This window comes from Cynoglossus semilaevis, chromosome 18, assembly GCF_000523025.1.
Source record: "Cynoglossus semilaevis isolate Cse_v1.0 chromosome 18, Cse_v1.0, whole genome shotgun sequence".
Lineage (NCBI taxonomy): Eukaryota > Metazoa > Chordata > Actinopteri > Pleuronectiformes > Cynoglossidae > Cynoglossus > Cynoglossus semilaevis.
The window spans coordinates 6,372,803-6,384,956 of NC_024324.1; positions in this window are offsets into that span (position 1 = coordinate 6,372,803).

Here is a 12,154-nt window from a genome sequence, read left to right on the forward strand (position 1 = left end):
ACTCTGTCATTAAGTCCTTACATGAGATGATGTGGATTTGTCCGTAGGTGTTTTGCTAGGAATTGCACATTTGCGGTACGGGCTGCGGTGAGGGGAGCAACGTGAAGGTGAAGTTGGAAATATACAACAAGCCACGAGTTTTTTGACACATTTAAATGGATGAATCATTGGGCGTTGATGACGATTTTTTTATCAAAAAAAAAAAAACAAAAAAACTGAAAACTCGATTAGCCAGGCCTGAATTGGGCCCCAGGCCTGGCTAATCGAGTTTTCAGTTTTTTTGTTTTTTTTTTTTTTTATTGGGACAGACTGGACCAATTCTGGACCAATTTCTGCTAAACTAATAAAAAAAAATCAGAAAATGTGATCTTCAAATGACTTCACATCAATATGTGATCAATACGATTACGTCTTTATTCTTTATATGTTTATTAAGGATACCCCAACAAACTAATATACGAGAATCACTGAGTCACTGAACTTCGCTCAACAGTATTTGCCAGAGACATTAGAGAAAGAAACCGTCCATAAGTGCTGCACATTAAAGCAGTTGTTACTGCGTCTCCGAACTGAAAAGTTGAGGGACTTCCTCCCGCAGGTCAGGAAAAGTTTAACGGATAATTGGCAAGTAAATAGGAAATATGTAAATGGCGGCGGAATATCTTTCGAGGGCGCACTTTATTTTCTTTTATAGTATATTGGTACACACGAGCCAATACAAAGGCCACCGTGAAATATCTTACGCACGCACCATGTGAGGATTGCATATTTTCCAAATGTACTTACAGTATGCCAGTGTGGAGCATTTGCCTGATAATTACGGGCTTTAAAGTGATATATTCTGGCCCCTGTGAAATGGCAGGATTAAAGCAGCAGCTGTCAGAGGGGGTGATGCTACGTTCATTCATACCTTTGCCGTGAAATTAAATCACCGCCGCGCTTTATTTGTTTTTCTTGAAAAAAAAAACCCACAAAGGTCAGCGCCGGCTCCTTGTTTACCGCAATAGCGATTCAATTGAGTGTTTGTCATAGACGGCTGCGCTGACAGTTTATTCCAACAAATAAAAGTAAATCATCCTGCCTCTCCCGCGCCGGGCGACTGCAATGATCACGCGCTGTAAGCGAGAGGCTCGGCTGAAAAACTGTCGAGAGCTAACCACGGCGATAAATTCGGTTTAGTGCGTAGTCCGGATGTCTTCTTCTGTTTTACCTGACATCAATTGTTGGTTTTGTGGTGGATCTGCGATTTCACCAGGATGAATGTTCTACAGTCACAGTCTCACTGTCTCTCACAGCCCTGGGGGTTTCCCTCCTTTTTTTTTATTAAATCTTGATGTATGTTTTCATCGAGCTCTATTGATCCAACTTGTAGATTATGGCTAAACACACCAATCAATGCTGAGAGAGCCATTAGGTAGAACAGTTAGACAGTAATGTTGGACGGGGTATTATTGTAACGTCTTTTATTCCCAGTTGGCGTTTGTTTTACAACCTGGTCGTGCCGTCTCTCTTATGTAAATGGATGAAATTTAAAAAAAAAAAAAAACGAAAAAAGTAAATTTCTAAAATACTGAAAGTATCTTCACCTTGCATATCTCAAATGTAGTTTCCAAGACTTTTCATTGTTTCGGTAAAAAGGAATGAAGAGGAAGCCAGTGATTAGTGTCGGGGATCGATGATCATCCGTTCATGAAGGTTGTTTTCAAATGATCAATAGTGCTTAATATTTCAAAAGAGTACAGAAACTTGATGCAGTTTGCCTGGATTTAACTTTTTATCTGCAGTACTGAATACTCCGATGTCTTCAACGGGCAACGAAACGCATACGCAAAACTGAAAATACTAGCTAGCAGGATGCGTGACATCTTACTAGTGTTTTAATGTCGTTCCTTTCCCCCCCCCCACTCTCTGCAGACTCTCCTTCTTCTTGACTAAATTTGTTGTACTTTTCCAGTTTCTGCCAACTTCAGCTCTTTTCTAATTGGTTGGAAACACCCAGAGTCTGCGGGGAATTGGCAAACCTCCTTAATCTTCTCTAATTGTCTGTCCACTTGCAAGTGTCGAGCGACGGCAATTTTCCTCGTACTAAACTAAGTTGCAAGTGTGAAAATTGGGGATTGTTTTGAGTTGGTAGTTAAAGCAGGTTGCCTTACATTCAGAGTGTTCGGGGGTTTGATCTCCTGCTTTAATCGGTGGTGACCATCGGCGTGGTCAGCGAAACTAGAAAATTGCAGCATGCAAAAAGTTCCGAAGATTTAAGTTTAATCGCGCACTACGTCAAAGAGAATATGCAAATACAACACTGTTACTGATAATCATTCTCGTTTACGCGGACACGGACGGATTGAGTTGCCTCGGGCTTCGGAGCAAGGTCTTTGCTCCGTTGTTTGTCGCGGTGACATTCCTCTATTGCTCTTCCGTCTAAGCAGCCACTCAGTAACCTCTAACCCCCCCCAACAGTCACAGGATTCTGATCCCAGTGTCACCCAGCTGTAGTCACAGAGGGAGGTATCCTCGGGCCCCAATTAGGCTCCCGAGCTGCAGTCGGGGCCCGTCATGGCAGCCCTCCTCCTGGGAGCCGGGACATGACACTGATGTGGCCATACAGCAGCTGAAGGGGAGGGCAGCAGGGAGGTGCAACCTTTGAGGCAATGCCAATAAGTGCTTTAAAAATGTATGTTACCCTTGTCACTTTTCTTTTCTTTTTTTTTTTTCCTTCTTTCATTTCACGCTGCCATAGCAACCGGCCGGGGCTTGTGGCGTGGTTGGAGGTCAGAAAAAAAGAAGTTGCATTTGTTCTAGTGTTTTGTTCTTCATCCCGACCGTGCACGTGTTCCTCTGACTCCACTGGCACAGCTTGGGTTCATGCCTCAGTGAGAGCGGAGGAAAGGAGGAAAGAGTTAGCAGGACTTCATACGTCTTTGTCATGCAAATTCTATAAAACGGAGGGAGTAGCAGACGAGGAGACTGACACCGATTGTCCGATACTGAGGTGTATTTTGCAGATGATTTGGCATTCACATTAACCATGGAATTTGAGGGTGGGGGAACGTGTTTAGGTGCAGTATTATATTTTTTAAAGCCTGCGTATTTTTAAACATACATCCATGTATTGGTTCGTTACGTAATTTTAAAAAAATGTTTCGCGGCGGAGCTCTCGGCTGACAGCACTTTCTCCACCTATGTTAATGAGCAGCTCGCGCACGTTGAAATGTGGCCAGCAGCCTGGAAGTGTGAGGGAGTGAGAATCTGTGCTGTCACTTGTCCAATTTGAAAGTAGCCTGGTATGGACAGCTTGTAGCCTCAGCGCTCAGTCTCCAAATATAGTCGGTTTTAATGCACCCGACCTTTCCATTAACCCTTGTTAAATGCCTCCTTAATGCACATGAAATCCCTTAAACAAACTCTGAGCTGTGTTGAAGGAGAGTGAGGGAAAAACAGGGATGATTGATTCATTTCGTCATGTGGTTTTTTTTTCTGGAGATTCTGGGTTTTTTTTTATCACAACACTACCGCATTTTTTAGACTATAAGTCGCTCCGGAGAAGTCGCACCAGTGCCCTCTAATGGTCGTCAGTGTGAAAATAATGAACATAAATTTTCAGTGGTTCAGGAGCCTAGAGTGCCCTCTAGCGGCTGTCAGTGTGACAATAACACACATATATTTTAACGTATAAGTCGCACCTCAGGATATAAAAAAAAAATATTATTATTATTAAGTCGCAAAACTCAGCCAAAGGATGAAATGAAAAAGTGCGACTTATAGTCCGGAAAACACGATACTTCTTAGATGTACTAGAGTCACACAGATACTCTTATATCCCTCCAATAGAAACCAGTAGTTTTCCAGAGCGGGGAAGTCTAAAGCCCTAAAAAAAACATTAGCCCACATTTCATTATCGCACAGAAGGTCAGAAAGTGACGAGGACACTCCGACAAAACTGCATCGTTGTACCAACATTCATCACGGCAACATGTTTTCGTCTCACCAGACATTTCTGCTGGACCCCTGCTCTAATTAGCCCGGCGTGCTGCTCTACATCGTCTAAAGGGGACCGGTGGAGAGGTGGAGAGGTCCGAGCCAAACACCAGTCCACGCCGTACTCATTCTTTCGGCTGACAGACCCGAAAATAGAAGTCGTAATGATTCTGAAATCATTCGCTCACCCTTGGTTCGTTTTCCACTTTCCCTCGACCTGATTCACTCTAATGCCCGATTTTCTATACATCCTCCGCACGTGTCAAAGACAAAGCCTTCGTTAACGACGGAGGATACAGCCAGGGTAACTCTATCACACTCCGACAGACTCGCTGAGGCTTCTGAGAGCGGAGGAAAACTCTCTTAAAAGGCTGTCCGAACATTCAGTTTCAGACTCGTGTCGTTTTAGGGCTTTGTTGTCCGCAATTCTGCTCTTTGTGTCACACTTAATGACATTTGGGAGAGCCCGATTGTTTCGCCAGTGCTTTAAGTAATTGCATTTCGAGAATATGCAACTTGGGAGTCGGGAAGGAACGCGTGTTCATGCTCAGCTTCTCGGCTAAACAGATAGTAGTGTAAAAGGTAAAGGGGTGTTAGCCACTGGCAGACATGTGAGAGTGGAGGTTAAAGGCCACGTTACCAATGTTTAAAGACAGCCACTAGCTACAGCAAAAAAAAAAAAAAAAAAATACAATCATTTTTGCTTTACGACAGTTCAGTAAAAACATAAAATGTAAACGTAAAAACAACGTACTGCGAAAAACAACCCCTGGAGGTCACTCAGTCCGACTAATGACCTCTCACCGACTTCATCGCTCACGTTACAGAGTTATCACATACAGCAAACAGCGTCACGAGGTGTTGTTGTCACGTTGACAGGAAATAGGAAGACGCCAGAGGCAAAACGTTGCGAACTTCCTTGAAATTAAGTTATCACAAGCAAGAACCAATTTCTCTATTGGCAATTCTTCTAAACTATGATTGACAGCCAGGCACCAAAATAGACGCACTAAGTACAGTAGAAAGGGGAAGAAAATTCTTCAGAAATCAGAGGAGCGCAGAAGGAAAGTAAGAAGATCTCCGTCTGTCTTGTTCCCCACGGTGTTCTTGAATTGCAACCTGAGCTCCTTTGAAAGTGTAAACAAAAAAGGGAGTCGCACGCTGCACTCCTGCTGCAAAGCCGGGGATTCTGAAGTGTGCTTGTCACTCCCTTCTACACACTGATGGATCGCGTTATTGCTTTTGAAATCCGCCGCTGTGTACGCTGCTGAAAAACGCTGCTGAAAAACGACCGTATACTGACTATCACTGGGTCACGGAATAACACAGCACAGTGTTGTAGGAGGCAGGGTTAACAGAGGAGGTGTAGGATTTATCTACTGACTCTCATTTATTCTCATCTTACTACTCCCACTCATGACAGCCCTTACACTTCTGATCATGCCAGAAGCTGTCAGCCACATAAAAATTAATTAAATCTGTGGGTAAATGACCTCATTGGATTTGCCCTAAATATGACCCACAGACACCAAACGCTTCCGTCTGAAGGTGTTTAATATCTGCCAGGCCGTAGTGGTCGTGATATTAAATCAGAACGCAATTCGTTTTCAATAGACAATTATTGAAAAAAAAAATAATAAAAAAAATCTTTATTACACTTTTAAAGCTAAGTGTTTCATTAAGATCAGGACTGATGGACATCGTTTATTACGCCCCCATAATGAAATATGAACCAAAGGTACTTGGTCCTGCAGTCGTCTCCTGAGTATGCAGAGACACATGTTAAAAATGCATGTAAAAAAAAAAAATAAAAAAATGAATGGGCTGTTAAACAGAAGCAATGAACAGCAGCGTGAAATGCATTTTTTAATTAAATGGATAAATGGTTCTTATTGTCAAACTCACAAAACATTTATTTCCTCAAGGTAATAATGCGTCATTATGGCAGTGTTTCCCAGTCTTTTTGTCATGGCACATACTTCACATTCAAAAAAAAAAAAAATCCAAAGGCACACCACCAAACAAACAAGCCACGATCTATATGTAATGCTGTTTAGTTGAACACCATGCTGATTAACTCACAGGTATTTAAGAAAGACATTTGCAAAGATCTCCAAAAAAAAATGAATCTCTTTTTTAGTTTTCATGATATCATTCTTGGAAAGCCAAAACTGCAAAAGTAGCTTGTGGAAATTGGGAGCGTAGAGTAAACAGCTAGCCGTATTCAGGCTAATTCTGGTGTAAGTTACAGATTAGCAACAGCGTAAGGTAAATCACTATTTCAGTCTGCACATACACAAAGGCAACCTGGGACTGTTTTCTTCATCCTGCTACTGCTAAATCTCTGATAACCACACTTAAATGAAAAGTTTGCGTTACTTTGCTGCCCTTAAATTAGTGTTGTTTTTACTTTGACACACAGACAACATGAGCATGCAGAAGAGAGAAGAAAAAGTTAATTTAAAAAAAAAAAAAAATCACATCACCAACATTCCCCAAGAACAACCCAACAAAGACTGAGTGAAGGACAGAGGTATTTATACCCAGGGCACCAGGTGACACCAGGGAGACTGATTAACAGAGAGTCACAGCACACAGGTGAGAGAGATGAAGCTGATTAACCCAGGAGAGACAGACGGACAGAGCTGACACACGTGATATAACTCGAAGGAGTTTTGCTCTAGAGATCACACCCCAAGGATCAGGAATAGTTTATTTTCTTCCATATAAATAACCAGATCTGTACCGTTGTACCATTTTATACTTTCTTTCCCAAACAGTTTGAAAGTCAGACCGAAAATTCAACACAAAATTGTAAGAAAAAGCTGCAAATGTTGGAAGTCAGGAGAAAAAAAAAAAACCTCCTTGACAGTTTTATCACCTCATCCAAAACCAGTGTAACACTAAATCTGAGACATGTTGCCCAGGGGACGGCCCCGAAGCCTGAGACAGAATCAGCGCTTGCTGCACCGAGCCAGGACAAATGACTGAGCACAGACACTTTTTACTTAAGACATGGGAGTCATGAAGAAAGAAAAAAAAAAAAAAAAAAAGATAAAAAATTACCAAGCAGTCTGTCTCTACGGAGCAGTGAGTTCATAACTTCCAAACACAGCCTTAATTAGACGCAGTACTTTATTATTTATCTTTATGTACTTCACGGAGGTCATTTGTAAAAACATTTTTGTCGAACAAAGAAATAAAAATTAGATGCAATTTCTGTTTTTGCAGTGAACTTAGAGCTGAACTGAAAATGTCGTTTTTTTAAAAGTCAGTCTTGATTTGGAGCTTTTCAGCAAAAACACAACCGCAATCCTGCAAACAAACAAACAAACAAATAAACAGAAGATCATTCTTTTTAAATCCACGGAGGAAAACATTTCCGTCTTCGCTGCTGTTTTCCAGAGTTTTTCTCGTGGAGAACACGGTTCAAATACACTGTCAGCTGAGAGAGGTGAGCGCCGGTTCACATCAGGACGCGTTCATTTTTCCTTGTCTTCATGATTACTCCAAAGCGTCCTTAATGATTTGCTAGAACACCATTAGCACTCTGCCTCCGTAGAGCAACTTGTTCCCTCGTGGTCAATCGCGTATGTAAATTCAAACTCTATGTGCATTAAGTCGTAAAAAAAAATTTGCATTCTGCTGCTCTGGCTGTGCCAAAACGCAAGTGGCACCGGTGAAAGACAACCCACGTTGTCTCACGGGCGTCCCCTCCTGCCACCTTTACGTTGTTAAATAAGCCACAAAACAAATAGACACAAAGGAGAGGCGCGCGGCTAACTACAGTTTGCATACAGGATGGCTAATTAGCTGTTGGGCTCCAGCGCACTGAACGGCCCGTTAATGTTCCTGTACGAGTCACCGGGGTGTGGTTAGATGCCGATGCCGTGCTCGCGATTTTAATACGCCGAATAACAACCTGTCGACCCATGACATGCGCCTGCAGCTTTGTTTACTCTCATGTCGTCGTGTGTCTCCCTCTCCCCGCACGTGATTCCTTGCGGTGTTAATGCGGCGCCATGTTTGCCTCCGGCTGCTGTCAATCAAACGGAGTCAAACGCACGTGTCCTTTTATCTGACTAAGACAAAAGATGCGTTTTTTGCAACCGTCTTCTTCTTTGCACTGTCAAAATAGCCAGTATCTGAATATCCAAATACATCACAAACCAGGTTACTATGGTAACCTGTGTTGAGCAGGCAACAGTGAGAGGTCACAGGAAGTCCCAGTCTAATTTCTGAAGATGCACAGGAAGCCACGTGTTTGCACCTAAAAGCTAGCAAGTTAGCGGCCTCTGGCTGCAGAGACGACAGACGTCTCTGATTCGTCAGCACCGAGACCGGACAGCATTCGCAACGCGGCCGGTGAAGGAGTCCGTCCGCTGAGCTGTCAACAGCTAATGGGACCGCCGTCTCCTTCCTTGAGCGGTGGTGGGCGTGACAAGGTGATGTAACCGAGCTACAACAATAACGGTGACAGGTCCGGTGACGGCGCTTGCAGCAGTGACAGCTAGCTGTGTTTTGAGAGAGAGTCCATTTTAAACTCTGACAGCGTTGGTGTGATTGGCCTTAATGTGAGCATGTCAAGACGTGATTGGGCGAGGATGTACAAAAAAAAAAAAAAAAAAAAAAGTCTGCATTATTCTTGAGCACAATGTGTGCTCCTTACTCAGAAGACGGGCACGACGACGTCATTGGCCGCTGGTGTGTTGCTGTCCGTCCAGTTCTGATACACCCTGCAGTTGCAGGCACGATTCCTGAACTGCTTCTCTGGGACCATAGAAGCACAAATCCTTGGAGAGAAATACTGTATGTGGATTGAGTAAATACAACAGGTTTCATGACCCTGCGTTCATCTGACGTTTTAGTCCGCTAGCTGTCGGCTAAGGCTTCAAACACAGCTGTATTTTAAATAACAGTGTTTCTGTTTTTCATTTACCTCAGTGCATTCTCCGGTGGATAAAAAGGGACTTTAATAACTTCCGTCCTATTAACTTTTCAAATTGACTCCGGGCAGGGGGTTTATTTTCTTCATATTTTCCAGGGCAGATAATAACACCATGTGTATTTAAGTGTATATTTTCCTTCAGTGCTGATGTGGGTCGTTGACCTTTTTGTCTTATCGTTTCACATGGACACATTGATATGCATGTTAAATCCAGGTTGATTTTGCAGCCAAGTGGACAGTGGAGCACTATTAGAGCAGGATGAAGCGTAATTACATTTTTCCTCTTGAAAAGGACGGCGATGCGTCGAGTTGTCGAGCCGCTGTTGACTTTTTTTCTTGGGGAGGATTAAGGTGTGGGGTCCGGACATTGACGTCAATCGACATGAGGTTGGTTTTTGAAGGTCAATGTAAATACGTGCAAGGACTCACACAGTATGTGATGACGTTTGACGTTATAACAGAGAAAGACGTGCAGTAGGATCTACGAACAATATTTAACGTCTCCTCGCTGCGGTGGAGAAAACTGGCTTTAGATGACGCCTCGATATCTGCAATCAGATGTGCAGTAAAATAACATTTTTTTTTGTGCGTGTGTGTGTGATTCATCCTCATGACACATTGAGGTGAATTTCAGGTGTGTTGTAACAAAGTGAGAGACGCAGCGTAACAACAAAACACACTCTTGATTTTATTTTTCATCTTTTTAACCCACAAAAGGAAAGAGGTTTGTACCGTTAACGGCATCAGGAAAAACACAGGCGTTTATTCATTATGAGTGGAAATCACACACACACACATCCTAGTGTACAGTATGTACAATCCATATAAGGCGTGGTGCATATTCTTAAACTTGTTTATTCACACTTCGTAGCGATAGATGCACACTGAACCACGGTCACGTTAGCGCTCACTGCTAAGGATGATCGAGTGACCGATCGGTACAGAACCCGCCATGTTTTTAACCATTGGGTACAGTAATAAGCTGAAAAGCCCTGCAGTTAATTACAGCACACACAAGGCAGGGGTGTGAAGATGGTGTTAAGCCAAGAACGGTATTGATTTTCTTCCCTATTCTTGGAGACACTGGTGTTCAATTTGTAAAAAAAAAAAAAAATTATTTTATTCTGAAAATCCCTAAATAGACACAGCTCTCCAAATAGGTGTCAACAAGACTGCAGTGACAAAATGATTACCACTGTGTGCTTTTTAAAAAATCCGTGCTCCCTGCTGGTGCTCTCACAGGCAACAAGAGTCTTAACATCAGGTACAAGTGGTGAAGCAGGAGCAAAAGGACAGGATACAGACAGAAATGTAAAAAAAAAAAAATTCAAAAAATACAGAAAAACATGTCCCAGCTGTGATTTTTCTGTGCCAAACTTTTATCTTTTTAAAAATTAAAAAATGTCAAATAAAATGAAGGTTTACATATAAAGCCAGCATAATGGGATAGGACAAACTTTCAGCGAGGTGCGCAGTCCGAGTGACTGATGGGTTTTGGGAAGCGGTGGCGTTACGTGAGAAATGAGCTCTTCACGTCTGTAGTGTTGAGTGACAGGTTTGGAAAGATCAGGTCAGACATAAGTGTTGGATGTCTGTGGTCGTTAGGGGTCAACATTAAACGAAGGACTGCAGCGACGGAGAGACAAGGACGGCCAGGAGTGAGAATGAAAGTATAAAATATGGCCGCAAACCCACCAAGGGCACGGGCGGTGGACAACAAGGACGGGGAGGTGGGCGCAGACCAATGTCGGTTGTTGTGCGATGTGCGACGGGACGATTGCAGTAAGAGTTCAACGGACGGTTGCGCATTTACTACACGCCGTACGGTCTGAAGGCAGTGGCTCTGACATGAGGTAAAGTTCGAGTGCAACGTTAAAGACGCTGAGATTTCAAATATTATGGATGGAAAAGTCTTTAAAGGCACACTTTACTGCAGATAAGCCTGTCGGGTTTTTTTTTTTTTTTCTTTCTGCGGGCCCTGCCATGTTATTGTCTGAGGCTTGGCCAGATGCTCCGCAGAGAATCACTCCCTCTAATGGAAAACCATTGTCTGCCACTAAGGACATATGATTGTGTAGAATAGAGATCAGCCAATTTGGACTTATGCACGAGACGGAGGGGGGACGTTCTCTACCCGCTAGAGAGCTATTTTGGGACTGTAATATCCACTGAAGTCAATTCGTATTAGGCAACACATTTTGGAAAAGGATATACAGTATATCCAGTATATATTGTAATGTACCTGATGAATAGTGAAAACTTAAAAAAAAAAAAAAAAAATATCCAAGTGAGACAATAAGGCACGTAGTGTGTCCTCAGTTTACAAGGTCCTCGACCTACGGTGTTTTTGTGGTGACGAACTCCGACCTCAATAAACGTGCAGTTCGCTCATTCTCTCTAATATTTATGTATATCTCCTGATCAGTCTGAGTACAGCCAGACACCAACACTTCTGTAATGTACCTAAATAAAGTTAGAGTCAACTTCATTTCCCCGCTGGTTGTTTTCTTCCGACTTCAACCTCTTGACCTTGAGGAATTCAAAGTCCCACTATTTGGCCCAGAGCACCGTCCTTTAAAAAAAAAAAAATTGAAAAAAAAAAGGGGGTTTCACTTTGGCAACGATTCTCCAGCAGTGTTCACTGGGTGTGGTTGGAGTCTGCAGAGAGAAAAAAAAAAAAAAACAGACAGAAGAATATGAGCCTCCGCAGGAACAAAAGAAGCAAAGCTGAGAAGTTCTGTTTCTTCTAATTGTCCTTGGTCACACTTCAAGTTTTGTCTTTAAATAACGCGATCAGGCATAACGTTTAATACAAGCACAGGGTGTCATTTTCACCGGAGCAGCAACGCCCCCCCCCCGGTGGCTCCGGTGCCACCGGGTGCACTCACAGGTACAAAGTGAGGCGGAGAGACCGCCGGGACGCCAATCCCCTCGGGGAGATTGGATGAGGGTAAAGCAGGAAAAACTTAAGGTCAACGCTTTAAACTGTGGATAATTTCAGAGCCGTTAAAAAAATAAAAAATAAGAAAATTCCAATGACCTGCTCTGGAATACATTAGTTTTTTTTTTTTTTTTTTTTAATTTTTAACGAACTCTCAACTTACTAACCAAACACTAAAACTATAACTGAATCACATAAATCACTATACATGAGTGCCCCCCCCCAAAAAAATTATAAAAAATAATGACTGCATACACTGTAAAAAAAAAAAAACAACTGTTTTTACG